The following is a 15,841-nucleotide window of genomic DNA, read 5'->3' as shown; positions in this document are numbered from 1 at the left end:
CCTGTTTCTGATCTACTGATTCAAATAAACTCTTAATTTACTTGAAATGTAAAATTCCCTGAATTACTTTCACTAATTTGGGTTTTAGAAAGGCTAAGAAAGGTTGCATTACACAGAGCGAACTTGTAGAATCTGTTTCTGGCTGCGGTGGTTTAGGCACGCTTGTCCCCTGTGCCCTCTTTCAACCACTATCTGATCCAAACACACTCTGTCACTGCTTCCCAGCAAATAATGGATGGGAGAGAAGGGGTGCTGAAAACGGCTACACCAAGAATTCCTCCCATCTATGAACTTCTACCCACTTATCCCTCCCATCTATGAACTTCTACCCACTTTCTTGGGAGGGGTGGAGTCTGGGTTAGCAAGAATATATCCCCTTCAGGGTAATACTGTGTGTCGAGTCCAACAAGAAAAAGAATACAATGGCAGCCACACAGCACAAATGTGTTTTTTTCAATATTTAATACATATCTGTATGCATAAGGACAGACATTTGTTGCCCTAAAAGCGGGCTCAACCTCATCACGTGGTTCAGTGGAAAGAGCATGGGTTAGGAGTCAGGGGTCATGGGTTCTAATCCCAGCTCCTCCACTTGTCAGCTGTGTGACTTTGGGCAAGTCACTTAACTTCTCTGGGCCTGTTACCTCATCTGCAAAATGGGAATTAAGACTGTGAGCCCCACGTGGGACAACCTGATTACCTTGTATCCCCCCCAACACTTAGAATGTGCTTGGCACATAGTAAGCGCTTAACAAATACCATTATTATCATCGAAAGGTAGGCGAGGGAGCTAGTTACACTCTGCGGTGGGCATGGAGTTCCCTCACACCAACAGGATCCCATCAAATTGTGTCGGCAGTTTTCTTAACTGACGACAGGGTGTGGCTGAAATTGACAACAGGGGAAGCTATGGATGAAACTGACGATAGGGGAAGGGTGTGGCTGAATTATGATTTAGGAAAATGAGGTAGACTAATTCAAAATGGAGACTGAAAGCAAAATGGAGTAAGCCTGGTTAAAAGTTGATTTCCACACCTGGAAGGTAGCGGTCAGGGAGGGACACAAAATTCTTGTTCTGGTTGTGGATTGGGGGTGCAAACCTGACTAGAGGAAGGGATTAGATAAAATGATTTCCACTCCACCTAAGTACCTAATCAGTGAAATTCACTCTACCACCCACTCCAGTTATTAGTCACTGTCATCTACCACCCTCCAGGCAGTTGCTGAAACTTTCGGAACCATTTTGATCCCCTTCACACATTCCTTTTCTCTTTCCTCAGCCTTACCTTGATCCTCGGGAATTTCATTATCCACGAGGATGTGGATTAGATAAAATGATTTCCACTCCACCTAAGTACCTAATCAATGAAATTCACTCTACCACCCACTCCACTTATTAGTCACTGTCATCTACCACCCTCCAGGCAGTTCCTGAAACTTTCGGAACCATTTTGATCCCCTTCACACATTCCTTTTCTCTTTCCTCAGCCTTACCTTGATCCTCGGGAATTTCATTATCCATGAGGATGTTTCCGACGACGCTTCCGCTGCCTGCTTCCTCTTACTCCTTCAATCCAATGGCCTTTTGCTCCACCCCACGTCTCCCTTTTAGCAATTTAGACATACGTTTAATCTCATCCTCTCAAGTCACTGTATAATCTCTACCCTAACCAATTCTGAAATTCTTCTATCCGACTACAACGTCCTCACTTGTCCTCTTTCCCACACCCCCACGCCCTGCAAATCTGTCCTGTTCCCTTAGAGACCTCTGATCTTTTGTACCCCTCCAATTTGCTAAAATAATCATGCCTCACTTGGTCTCTATTCCCAAACTGCGTTCTCTTGGCACACAAATTGATGCCCTCAACACACCCTCTCTACGGAACTCGCTTGCTCCCCTGTCTCTCCTTATGGACTACCTTGGACTCCCATATCCACTGCCTGCACTAGCTATTTCAGACATTTAACTCCCTTATCAGCCCCCCTTCTCTTCCACTCCCAACATCTCTTTCAATTATTGAAAAAATTGAAATGTTCAGGCATGATCTCTTGAAAATCTGCCCGGCTCCTCTCCAGTCCCTCCCTCCTTCTGCCCCCTCGTTGACTCTCCCAACTTGCCCAGCAGCATCTTAGAGATTGCTCATTTACTCTCAAAATCTACCCTCTTCTCCTGCACCTCTGACCCCATCCCTTCTAACCTTATCAAACATTTGCCCCCTCTCTTCCTCCCTCCCTCCCTGACTGCCATCTTCGACTGTTCGCTTTCCAGTGGTTTCTTTTCCATTGCTTTCATACGTGATCATGTATCTCCTTTTTTGTAAAAAAAACCAAAAACCCTCTCTTACCTTATCGTTCCCTCCAGTTGATCATCTCAACTCCCTCCTACAGTTCCTCTCAAAACTCTTGGAGCAAGTTGTCAACACCCACTGCCTCCACTTCCTTTCCTCCAATTCTTAACTAAACCCTTTCCAAACCTGCCCCCTTTACTGCATGGAAAGCACCCGCCTAAGGTCACTAATGACCTCCTTCTTGCCCAATTTGATGGCCTCTACTCCATCCTAATCATCTCGACCTCTGTGCTGACTTTGACACTGTGGACCACCCCATTGCTGTGGAAACATTATCTAACTTTGTCTTCACCTGACACTGTCCTCTCCTGGTTCTCCTTCTATCTCTCTGGCTACTTCCTCTCATTATTTTTTCCAGGTTTCTCCTCTGCCTCCCAACCCCTAACTGTGGGAGGCCCTCAAGGCTCAGTTCTGGGTCCCCTTCTATTATCCAATTATGCCCACTCCCTTGGAAAATTCATTCACTCCCACGTTTTAACAACTGTCTCTATGTGGATGATTTCTAAATTTACCTCTCCAGCTCTGACTTATCTCCCTTTCTGAAGTTTTGTATTTCCTCCTGTTTTCCTCCTGTGTAAAGAACACCATACTAAGCACTTGAGGTAGTCTAATATAACATAGTTGGCAGATATGTACCCTGGCCACAAGAAGCTTACAGTCTAGAGGGGACTGTCTCCCTAGGGCGTGGAACTCCTTTCCCCTTAATAGCCAACAGTCCACCAGTTTCTGCACCTAAAAACCCTCCTAAAATCACACCTTTTCCAAGAGGCCTTCTCAGACTTAAGCCCTTCCCCACTGTATCAACTTAACTTTGGCTGTGTATCCCTTGAAACTCACGCCAGCCCTATAATATCTATATAAATATTTTCCCCATCTCCCCTATCCCTAATCTGTTTTAAAGTCTGTCTCCCCTTGTAGATTGTAAACCCTTTGTGGGCTTGGATTGAGTTTAACAACTCTATTGTACTTTCCTAAGTGCACTTTCCGAAGTTTCAGTAACGTGCAGTAGTCTGCACATAGTAAGCACTCAATAAATATCAATGATTGATTGATTGATGGATTCTCTGTGACTCATTTCCTCCCCTGTAAAATGGGGATTAAATATGTGTACTCCACTTTAAACTGTGAATCCCATGTGGGCAGAGACTTTGATCTGATTTTCTTGTATCTTGGCACATAGCGGACACTTTATAAATACAATCATGATTATACTTATTAATACTAGGGCCCAGAGTTACTTCCAAAAGCCAAAATAGAGATGGCTCACTTGCCACAGTAGAAACAAATGAATAAAGTGGCTGATGGGTTCATTTTTTACATTCTCTTGGTAAAAGTTCATTGTCCTATTGCTATATAAATATTTCTATTTTGGCTTGAAATAGTTTTAGATTATTTCACAGTTGAAGAATTAAGAACCTTATTTTAAGATGTTTTGAGCTACGACAAACACCACTTATATTTCCAAATTTACACACATTTCACCTTTACAACACACTTATTTTGACTTTACAACACTTGCCTCCTTCTTGGCCCTAGCACTAGAGCCCAGGTTAAGTGTTGGGAATATGGGGAAACATTTTTTAAATCTGGAAGGAATATTTATAGAGGGTGTGAAGGTAGACAGGGGGCAAGAGGTCCCAGGGAGGATTGGAGCAGGAGGAAGTTACCTGATAAGTAGAGTCACAGTCTTGACTACCTGTAGTCAAGTCTTCCATTTTACTTCTGATAAAATACACAATCATAGCTCTCTGGTGCAATATAAAGGTATTAATGTAGCTAAATTACCCCTCTACAATTGATAGAATACATAGTTCTTGGTAATATTGGTAAAACTAGGGTATCCAAGCTTGAAGGAACCATTTTCCAATGAATAACACTGATCTCATGAGTAAATCGAATCTTAATGATGTTTGGACTTAAAACACATTTCTACAGGTGCCAATTATGTCATAAGTCAGAGGATCACCTGTATATCAATATACTGATGGTAAGCAGATTGTCTGGATAGAGACAATGGAAAATGTTCATTTCTTTCATCAACCGGACAGGGCTCTTTTGTATATTTCACAATGCAAGGTTTCTCAGTGAGAATTCTTACCTGTTTCTGGAAGTGAGCAAGATATATGCCTTATTATGAAGCAGGGAACAAAAACATTCTTATTGATATTGGTCATTCCATGAAATGATGCAAAAATGCGGATAAATCAGGGAAGACAGCTCTTTAGGTGTTATAAAAAAAATTCAGCAAAACAATCATCTATCACCTGCAACTGCTGGAAATTACCCTTTTATTTTATGCTAGGAATTCTGCTGCTTATAGTTTTCATAATTTATATTTTGTGTTCCCCCAGGGTTAAAAATCTCTGCAGAAAATGTGAAGGGTTCACATGTCAATTAGGCACTCAGAAAGTCAATGTAAATAAGGAAAAACGAGTGTAACGAAGTGTGGATGAAAGAGCAAACCACTGTTCTCTCTCTTTTTAATAATATTATATTTAGCACGGGAATCTATTTGGTAGTTTGAAAATTTTGATATCCAAAAGAATTGACGCAGCCGCTTACAATTTCGCTGTAATTAATTGAAGAATCATTGAAATGCTAATGACTATTATTCCGTCCTTCTGAACTCCATAAGGACAGACATTCATAAAACATTGAGAAACATTGAGAAACAACTTGCTCTTAAATTCTAAATCAGATGGCAAATCCATGTCAGACTTAAAGTACAGCAGTTAGCCAGATGGTGCCTTGCTCTTGAGGCTGCACAATTACTGGACTGAGTTTTCTTTGTATTTAGTATTTCTTATTTATTTAATTTCCATTCCTATTTCTTTGTTTATCAATGGAGGCTTTGTGGAATAAATTTGTCCAGAGGAGCGTGCTGCTTTAAATGAAGCTAACAGAAGAAGCTAGGCCTAAATGAATAATTTCTTGTAATAAAGGGACGTGTACCCCTGCAGCCTACTAGAATAAAGTTCTGCGTGACAGAAGAAAACCCTGGATAAACAGGTGAGCCTCTCTGGAAGGCCCCAGGACGTTTAAAGACGAAAGTTGTTTGGTGGGCTGGAAAAAGAAAGTAGATTTTAATGGCACAGATAATAATAGCACAGTACATTTAAAGAGTGAGTACTTTTATTATGCATTATCTCATAACTAAACATAAGAGTGTAAGCAAAGCCATATTGGGTCAGCCTGACCAGCCAGGCTAATATTCCGTCTTGGCGGGGGCAACAAAGGACATTTATATTCTTCCTCGTGGCTAGGGATATGCAGCCTGTTTTGCTTTAATCTATATTTTCACTGCGTGCTTTGGACAGAGTGCTCTTGAGGAATTAGGGAATGGTTTTTTGCATGACAACATGCATCTGCCTGGAGACAATGGGATGTGATGTTAAAAGAAGCTATTTTGCATAGAAGCAGCATGGCTTGGTGGAAAGAGCCCAGGCTTGGGAGTCAGAGGTCATGGGTTCTAATCCTGACTCTGCCACTTTGGTGTGAGACCTTGGGCAAGTCACTTAACTTCTCTGTGCCTCAGTTACCTCATCTTCAAAATGGGGATGAAGACTGTGAGCCCCACGTGGGACAACCTGATTACCTTGTATTTACCCCAGTGCTTGGAACAGTGCACGAAGTAAGCACTTAACAAATACCAACATTATTATTATTTTTATATGTACATGGTGTCGGATGGAGTGCATAATAATAATGATGGCATTTGTTAAGCGCTTACTATGTGCAAAGCACTGAGTACATCCGTTTTCTGGAATCTTACCTCCTTCCCCTCCCCGCAGCACCTGTATATATGTATATATGTTTGTACGCATTTATTACTCCATTTATTTTATTTGTACGTATTTATTCTATTTATTTTATTTTGTTAATATGTTTTGTTTTGGTCTCTGTCTCCCCCTTCTAGACTGTGAGCCTGCTGTTGGGTAGGGACTGTCTCTATATGTTTCCAGCTTGTACTTCCCAAGCGCTTACTACAGTGCTCTGCACACCGTAAGCACTCAATAAATACAACTGAATGAATGAATGGAACACACCATTCTTCAGGAACACAAACCCACATTAAAGAAGCACTTGATTATGCCTTCCAACCCCCCTATTTTTTCCTCTAATAACACATTTTGTATCTGTAATCCATTAATTTATTCAATCCCTTCTTGAATTTTTTGATAACTTCTTCCTGAACAACTTTGAATGGTAATGGATCCCATATATCTGTCCAGGGTTGTTACTTCCATGAGATGATGGGGCCATTCCTGGCATTGATTTCCATCTGTCTGGGGGTGAGGCCGTGGTGTTTCGAACCCACAGCTCTTTAGGCTACTCTCAACTTCCCTCATCCCAGGCCTCAAACGAGACCTGCGAGCTTTCAAACAAAGTTGCAGAGTACAATTTCCAAGTAGGGAAGAAAAGATTGGGTTCTTCTGCCCTGTTTGCTCTTCCTGCTGAAAACCCCATTCCCTCAAAATGAAAGTCAGCATTTATCTTTCTGCCCTGTGAATGGGCTAATTCTGTTACCTCTATAAAACAGGTAAAGAAACTGAAAGGAATCAGCCCGATTTCTGCCAAAATTACAAAGCCTCCCTCTCTTACGTGTGCCCTTCAGTTTAGACTCCCTAATGCTTAGTACGGTGCTCTGCAATCAATCAATCAATCGTATTTATTGAGTGCTTACTGTGTGCAGAGCACTGTACTAAGCGCTTGGGAAGTCCAAGTTGGCAACATATAGAGACAGTCCCTACCCAACAGTGGGCTCACAGTCTGAAAGGGGGAGACAGAGAACAAAACCAAACATACTAACAAAATAAAATAAATAGAATAGATATGTACAAGTAAAATAAATAGAGTAATGAATATGTACAAACACACAGTAAGCGCTCAATATATATGATTGAATGAAGAATGCTTGCCTCAGTTTCCAATCTCGCCACAGTAGGCTGCTCCCACATGAACTGCACCTGCTCTGGCCGTAGCTTTTGTGATTTAGGCCGTCCTTTTTGGCTTTGAGCTCCTCTAAAGAGAAGCCCTGTATAAACTCAAGGTATCATTAGAGTTAATTATAAGCTTCATATAGGGCTTTGGATGATGATGATGATTTTATTATGAAGCACCTGCCCTGAGAGGTTATTTGCTTGGGCATGGTGTCCCAGAATCTGCTGTTTAACGGGGTGCAGGCACCATTAGGGCCCCTTGAAAATTTAGGGTTAGACGGTGAGCCCGCTGTCGGGTAGGGACCGTCTCTATATGTTGCCAACTTGTACTTCCCAAGCGCTTAGTCCAGTGCTCTGCACACAGTAAGCGCTCAATAAATACGATTGATTGATCTAATTGCTCCCCCCGGGACTGCAGGGGTCCCAAAAGACAGGGCATGGGACCCGGAGGGTACATCACGACAAACAGACGGGGCACAAGATGGGGAGGGACTCGTAACCAGGACTGAAGCAGCATGGCCAAGTGGAAGGAGCTTGGACCGGGGAGTTGGAGAACCCGGGTTCTAATCCCTACTCTGCCAATTGTTTGCTGTGTGACCTCGAGCAAGTCACTTCACTTCTCTGGGCCTCAGTTCCCTCATCCGTAAAAGGGGCATTAAGACTGTGAGTCCCACGTGGGACAATCCGATGACCTTGTATCCCCCCCAGCGCTTAGAACAGTGCTTTGCACATAGTAAGCGCTTAACAAATACCATTATTATCTGATACGTACTAAGCGCTTAATAAAAACCCTAGAGAAAACCCCTTAGATGACTGGCTTTGTTGTACTCAGGGCAATGGTGGTTGTGAAGCCTTCCAGGCCTTCCCAGACTTTTCCTCTCCTCTTCCTCCCCTCCCCATCGCCCCAGCCCGCCCTACCCCCTTCCCCTCCCCACAGCACTTGTGTAAATTGGTACACATTTATTACTCTGTTTATTTTATTAATGATGTGTATATAGCTATAATTCTATTTATTCTGATGGTATTGACGCCTGTCTACTTGTTTTGTTCTGTTGACTGTCTCCCCCTTCTAGACTGTGAGCCCGTTGTTGGGCAGGGACCGTCTCTATGTGTCGACGATTTGTATTTCCCAAGCGCTTAGTCCAGTGCGCTGCACACAGTAAGCAATCAATAAATACAATCGAATGAATGAATGAATGAATGAATGGGGGAAGTGGAGGGGGATCCCGGGGATGAGGGCCTGGTCATCTAAAAATGAAAGTATTTATTTTACTTGTACATATTTATTATTCTATTTATTTTATGTTGTTACTATGTTTTGTTTTGTTGTCTGTCTCCCCCTTCTAGACTGTGAGCCCGCTGTTGTGTAGGGACCGTCTCTATATGTTGCCGACTTGTACCTCCCAAGCGCTTAGTACAGTGCTCTGCACAAAGTAAGATAAATACGATTGAATGAATGAATGCCCGTTGTTGGGTCTATCTGTTGGGTCTATCTGGTGCCGACTTGGCCTTCCCAATCAATCAATCAATCAATCGTATTTATTGAGCGCTTACTGTGTGCAGAGCCCTGGACTAAGCACTTGGGAAGTACAAGCTGGCAACATCTAGAGACGATCCCTACCCACCAGTGGGCTCACAGTCTAAAAGGGGGAGACAGAGAACCAAACCAAACATACTAACAAAATAAAATAAATAGAATAGCTATGTACAAGTAAAATAAATAGAGTAATAAATATGTACAAACATATATGCATATATACAGGTGCTGTGGGGAAGGGAAGGAGGTAAGATGAGGGGGATGAAAGCGCTTAGCCCAGTGCTGTGCACACAGTGGGCGCTCAATAAAGGCCACGGGATGGATGCATGAATGAATGAATGAAGCGTGGCTCAGTGGAAAGAGCCCAGGCTTTGGAGTCAGGGGTCATGGGTTCGAATTCCAACTCCACCAACTGTCAGCTGTGTGACTTTGGGCAAGCCACTTCACTTCTCTGGGCCTCAGTTCCCTCAACTGTAAAATGGGGATGAAGACTGTGAGCCCCCCCGTGAGACAACCTGATCAATAAATCAATCAATCGTATTAATTGAGCGCTTACTGTGTGCAGAGCACTGGACTAAGCACTTGGGAAGTACAAGTTGGCAACAGATAGAGACGGTCCCTACCCAACAGTGGGCTCAAAGTCTAGAAGGGGGAGACAGAGAGCAAAACCAAACATACTAACAAAATAAAATAAATAGAATAGATATGTACAGGTAAAATAAATGAATAGAGTAATAAATATCATCATCAATCGTATTTATTGAGCGCTTACTGTGTGCAGAGCACTGTACTAAGCGCTTGGGAAGTCCAAGTTGGCAACATATAGAGACAGTCCCTACCCAACAGTGGGCTCAGGGGGAGACAGAGAACAAAACCCAACATACTAACAAAATAAAATAAATAGAATAGATATGTACAAGTAAAATAAATAAATAAATAAATAAATAAATAAATAAATAAATAAATAAATAAATAGAGTAATATATATGTACAAACACATATACATGAGAAGCAGCATGGCTCAGTGGAAAGAGCCTGGGCCATGAGTCAGAGGTCATGGGTTCAAATCCCGGCTCTGCCAATTGTCAGCTGTGTGACTTGGGGCAAGTCACTTCACTTCTCTGGGCCTCAGTTCCCTCATCTGTCAAATGGGGATGAAGACTGTGAGCCCCCCATGGGGCAACCTGATCACCTTGTAACCTCCCCAGCGCTTAGAACAGTGCTTTGCATATAGTAAGCGCTTAATAAATGTCATTATTATTATTGTTATTATTAAATAAATAGAGTAATAAATATGTACAAACCTATATACATATATACAGGTGCTGTGGGGAAGGGAAGGAGGTAAGATGAGGGGGATGAAAGCGCTCAGCCCAGTGCTGTGTCCACAGTGGGCGCTCAATAAAGGCGACGGGATGGATGCATGAATGAATCATCATCATCAATCGTATTTATTGAGCGCTTACTATGTGCAGAGCGCTTGGGAAGTACAAATTGGCAACATATAGAGACAGTCCCTACCCAACAGTGGAATGAATGACCATCCCCCCCACCTTACCTCCTACCCTTCCCCACAGCACCTGTATATATGTATATATGTTTGTACATATTTATTACTCTATTTATTTATTTATTTATTTATTTTACTTGTACCTATCCATTCTATTTATTTTATTTTGTTAGTATGTTGGGTTTTGTTCTCCTTCTCCCCCTTTTAGACTGTGAGCCCACTGTTGGGTAGGGACTGTCTCTAGATGTTGCCAATTTGTACTTCCCAAGCGCTTAGCACAGTGCTCTGCACACAGTAAGCGCTCAATAAATACGATTGATGGGTAGGGACTGTCTCTATATGTTGCCAATTTGTACTTCCCAAGCGCTTAGCACAGCGCTCTGCACACAGTAAGCGCTCAATAAATACGATTGATGGGTAGTGACTGTCTCTATAAGTTGCCAATTTGTACTTCCCAAGCGCTTAGCACAGCGCTCTGCACACAGTAAGCGCTCAATAAATACGATTGATGGGTAGGGACTGTCTCTATATGTTCAATCAATCAATCAATCATATTTATTGAGCGCTTACTGTGTGCAGAGCACTGTACTAAGCGCTTGGGAAGTACAAATTGGCAACATATAGAGACAGTCCCTACCCAACAGTGGAATGAATGACCATCCCCCCCACCTTACCTCCTTCCCTTCCCCACAGCACTTGTATATATGTATATATGTTTGTACATATTTATTACTCTATTTATTTATTTTACTTGTACATATCTATTCTATTTATTTTATTTTGCTAATATGTTGGGTTTTGTTCTCCGCCTCCCCCTTTTAGAGTGTGAGCCCACTGTTGGGTAGGGACCGTCTCTCTATGTTGCCAATTTGTCCTTCCCAAGCGCTTAGTACAGTGCTCTGCACACAGTAAGCACTCAATAAATACGATTGATGGGTAGGGCCTGTCTCTATATGTTGCCAATTTGTCCTTCCCAAGCGCTTAGCACAGCGCTCTGCACACAGTAAGCGCTCAATAAATACGATTGATGGGTAGCGACTGTCTCTATAAGTTGCCAATTTGTACTTCCCAAGCGCTTAGCACAGCGCTCTGCACACAGTAAGCGCTCAATAAATACGATTGATGGGTAGGGACTGTCTCTATATGTTCAATCAATCAATCAATCATATTTATTGAGCGCTTACTGTGTGCAGAGCACTGTACTAAGCGCTTGGGAAGTACAAATTGGCAACATATAGAGACAGTCCCTACCCAACAGTGGAATGAATGACCATCCCCCCCACCTTACCTCCTTCCCTTCCCCACAGCACCTGTATATATGTACATATGTTTGTACATATTTATTACTCTATTTATTTTACTTGTACATATCCATTCTATTTATTTTATTTTGTTAGTACGTTGGGTTTTGTTCTCCGTCTCCCACTTTTAGACTGTGAGCCCACTGTTGGGTAGGGACTGTCTCTAGATGTTGCCAATTTGTCCTTCCCAAGCGCTTAGCACAGTGCTCTGCACACAGTAAGCACTCAATAAATACGATTGATGGGTAGGGACTGTCTCTATATGTTGCCAATTTGTACTTCCCAAGCGCTTAGTCCAGTGCTCTGCACACAGTAAGCGCTCAATAAATACGATTGATGGGTAGGGACTGTCTCTAGATGTTGCCAACTTGTACTTCCCAAGCGCTTAGCACAGCACTCTGCACACAGTGAGCGCTCAATAAATACGATTGATGGGTAGAGACTGTCTCTATATGTTGCCAATTTGTGCTTCCCAAGCGCTTAGCACAGTGCTCTGCACACAGTAAGCGCTCCATAAATACGATTGATGGGTAGGGACTGTCTCTCTATGTTGCCAATTTGTCCTTCCCAAGCGCTTAGCACAGCGCTCTGCACACAGTAAGTGCTCAATAAATACGATTGATGGGTAGGGCCTGTCTCTATATGTTGCCAATTTATACTTCCCAAGGGCTTGGCACAGTGTTCTGCACACAGTAAGCGCTCCGTAAATACGATTGATGGGTAGGGACTGTCTCTACATGCTCAATCAATCAATCAATCGTATTTATTGAGCGCTTACTATGTGCAGAGCACTGGACTAAGCGCCTGGGAAGTCCAAATTGGCAACATATAGAGACAGTCCCTACCCGACAGTGGGCTCATATGTTGCCAATTTGTCCTTCCCAAGCGCTTAGCACAGCGCTCTGCACACAGTGAGCGCTCAATAAATAGGATTGATGATGATGATGGATGAGTGAATGAATGAGTGAATGAATGAATGAATGAGTGAATGAATGAATGAATGAATTAGTGACTGAATGAATGAATGAATGAATGAATGAATGAATGAATGAATGAATGAATGAATGAATGAGCCACCTGAGGCGAGGGAGGCGACGAAGCAAGGGGAGGGAACCGCCGACTAGGCCCCGTTGCGCCTGCGCAGTTGCCGCCCGTGCGCGAGCGCCCCACCGCGGCCGGCCGCGCGCGCGCGCCTTCGCGCATGCGCGCCCCGCTCGCCTCAAGGCCCGGGCAGCATGAAGCAGCAGCAGCAGCAGCGGCCGCCGCCCGACGCGGACGCGCGGGCGATGGCGGCGGCGCGAGGTTCGTGAGGGGATTGTGTGGGGAGGGGAGGGGGCGTCCACTACGACCCCCCCCGTCCGACCCCCCCCCCGCCCAGTGGGCCGCCCCCCACCCCCCGCCAGCCGCCCCACGGCCCGGTTGCTAGGTAGGCCGCGGCCGCCCCTCTTCACAGGGGCCCTTAGTGGACGCCCCCCCTCCACACTGTAAAGGCCTCCCTGTCACAATGGGCCCGTGGGACCCGCCCGCTGGCGCGGAATAGACAGGAGTGTGTGTGTGTGTGTGTGTGGGGGGCTCATTGTGATTTATCCCGTTTTAGAGCCCGCCTCCCCCCACACCGCAGTAGGGATGGATTTTTAGTCGGGATAGCCTTTTGACTTGGGATAGCTTTTCAGTAGGGATGGGTTTTTAGTGGGGATGTCTTTTTAGCAGGGATGGGTTTTTAGTGGGGATGTCTTTTTAGGAGGGATGTGTTTTTAGGTGGGGTATCTTTTTAGGAGGGATGTGTTTTTAGTGGGGACAGCTTTTTAGTAGGGATGTGCTTTTAGGTGGGATGTCTTTTTAGTAGGGATGTGTTTTTAGGTGGGATGTCTTTTTAGTAGGGATGTGTTTTTAGGTGGGATGTCTTTTTAGTAGGGATGTGTTTTTCGTGGGGATATCTTTTCAGTGGGGATGTGTCTTTAGTGGGGATGCCTTTTTAGTAGGGATGTGCTTTTAGATGGGATGGGTTTTTAGTGGGGATGTCTTTTTAGCAGGGATGGGTTTTTAGTGGGGATGTCTTTTTAGTAGGGATGTGTTTTTAGGTGGGGTATCTTTTTAGGAGGGATGTGTTTTTAGTGGGGACAGCTTTTTAGTAGGGATGTGCTTTTAGGTGGGATGTCTTTTTAGTAGGGATGTGTTTTTAGGTGGGATGTCTTTTTAGTAGGGATGTGTTTTTAGGTGGGATGTCTTTTTAGTAGGGATGTGTTTTTAGTGGGGATATCTTTTCAGTGGGGATGTGTCTTTAGTGGGGATGCCCTTTTAGTAGGGATGTGCTTTTAGATGGGATGGGTTTTTAGTGGGGATGTCTTTTTAGCAGGGATGGGTTTTTAGTGGGGATGTCTTTTTAGTGGGGATGTGTTTTTAGGTGGGGTATCTTTTTAGGAGGGATGTGTTTTTAGTGGGGACAGCTTTTTAGTAGGGATGTGCTTTTAGGTGGGATGTCTTTTTAGTAGGGGTGTGTTTTTAGGTGGGATGTCTTTTTAGTAGGGATGTGTTTTTAGGTGGGATGTCTTTTTAGTAGGGATGTGTTTTTAGGTGGGATGTCTTTTTAGTAGGGATGTGTTTTTAGTGGGGATATCTTTTCAGTGGGGATGTGTCTTTAGTGGGGATGCCTTTTTAGTAGGGATGTGCTTTTAGATGGGATATCTTTTTCGTAGGGATGTGTTTTTAGGTGGGATGTCTTTTTTAGTAGGGATGTGTTCTTAGTGGGGATGTCTTTTTTAGTAGGGATGTGTTTTTAGTGGGGATATCTTTTTAGTAGGGATGTGCTTTTAGATGGGATATCTTTTTAGTGGGGATGTGTTTTTAGTGGGGATATCTTTTTTAGTAGGGATGTGCCTTTAGTGGGGATATCTTTTTAGTAGGGATGCGTTTTTAGGGATATCTTTTTGAGTGGGGATGAGTTTTTAGTGGGGGTATCTTTTTTAGTGGGGATGTGTTTTTAGTGGGGATGTGTTTTTTAGTAGGGATGTGTTTTTAGTGGGGATATCTTTTTAGTGGGGATGTGTTTTTAGTTGGCATATCTTTTTTAGTAGGGATGTGTTTTTAGTGGGGATGTGTTTTTAGTTGGGATATCTTTTTAGTAGGGATGTGCTTTTAGATGGGATATCTTTTAAGTAGGGATGTGTTTTTGGTCGGGATATCTTTTTTAGTAGGGATGCGTTTTTAGTGGGGATATCTTTTTAGTGGGGATGTGTTTTTAGTGGGGATATCTTTTTAGTGGGGATGTCTTTTTAGTGGGGATGTCTTTTTAGTAGGGGTTGTGTTTTTAGTTGGAATGTCTTTTTAGTAGGGATGTGTTCTTAGTTGGGATGTCTTTTTAGTAGGGATGCGTTCTTGGGATGTCTTTTTAGTAGGGATGCGTTCTTAGTTGGGATGTCTTTTTAGTAGGGATGCGTTTTTAGTTGGGATGTCTTTTTTAGTAGGGATGTGTTTTTAGTTGGGATATCTTTTTTAGTAGGGATGTGTTTTTAGTTGGGATATCTTTTTAGTAGGGATGTGTTTTTAGTGGGGATATCTTTTTAGTGGGGATGTCTTTTTAGTAGGGGTGTCTTGTTTAGTAGGGGTGTGTTTTTAGATGGGATATCTTTTTAGTAGGGCTGTGTTTTTAGTTGGGATATCTTTTTAGTAGGGATGCATTTTTAGTTGGGATGTCTTTTTTAGTAGGGATGTGGTTTTATTGGGGATATCTTTTTAGTGGGGATGTGTTTTTAGATGGGATATCTTTTTAGTAGGGCTGTGTTTTTAGTTGGGATATCTTTTTAGTAGGGATGCATTTTTAGTTGGGATGTCTTTTTTAGTAGGATGTGGTTTTATTGGGGATATCTTCTTAGTGGGGATGTGTTTTTAGTGGGGATGTCCTTTTAGTAGGGGTGTGTTTTTAGATGGGATATCTTTTTAGTAGGGATGTGTTTTTAGTTGGGATATCTTTTTTAGTAGGGATGTGTTTTTAGTAGGGATGCGTTTTTAGTTGGGATGTGTTTTTAGTTGGGATATCTTTTTTAGTAGGGATGTGTTTTTAGTTGGGATGTCTTTTTAGTAGGGATGTGTTTTTATTGGGGATATGTTTTTAGTGGGGATGTCTTTTTAGTAGGGATGTGGTTTTAGTTGGGATATCTTTTTAGTGGGGATGTGTTTTTAGTAGGGATGTGTTTTTAGGTGGGCTA

General features: G+C 43.0%; 1 protein-coding gene across 5 annotated transcripts in view; it reads left to right on the top strand.

Moving 5' to 3' along the window:
- The window catches only part of CAMSAP1 (calmodulin regulated spectrin associated protein 1), a 96,898-nt gene that overhangs the window by 21,858 nt on the left and 59,199 nt on the right, over positions 1-15,841 (top strand). For 4 of the 5 annotated variants that reach the window (XM_038744634.1, XM_038744633.1, XM_038744631.1 and 1 more), the window contains exon 1: positions 12,863-12,938. The exons of the other annotated variant lie outside the window; for it this stretch is intronic. The gene's annotated coding sequence lies outside the window, so the exon portion shown is untranslated. Of the gene's footprint in view, positions 1-12,862; positions 12,939-15,841 lie in introns of those variants that run through there. 5 annotated transcript variants of the gene reach the window in all.

This window comes from Tachyglossus aculeatus, chromosome 4, assembly GCF_015852505.1.
Source record: "Tachyglossus aculeatus isolate mTacAcu1 chromosome 4, mTacAcu1.pri, whole genome shotgun sequence".
In the NCBI taxonomy this organism is placed as follows: domain Eukaryota; kingdom Metazoa; phylum Chordata; class Mammalia; order Monotremata; family Tachyglossidae; genus Tachyglossus; species Tachyglossus aculeatus.
The sequence above is the reverse complement of the archived record's forward strand: the minus strand, read 5'-3'. Positions and strand labels throughout refer to the sequence as shown.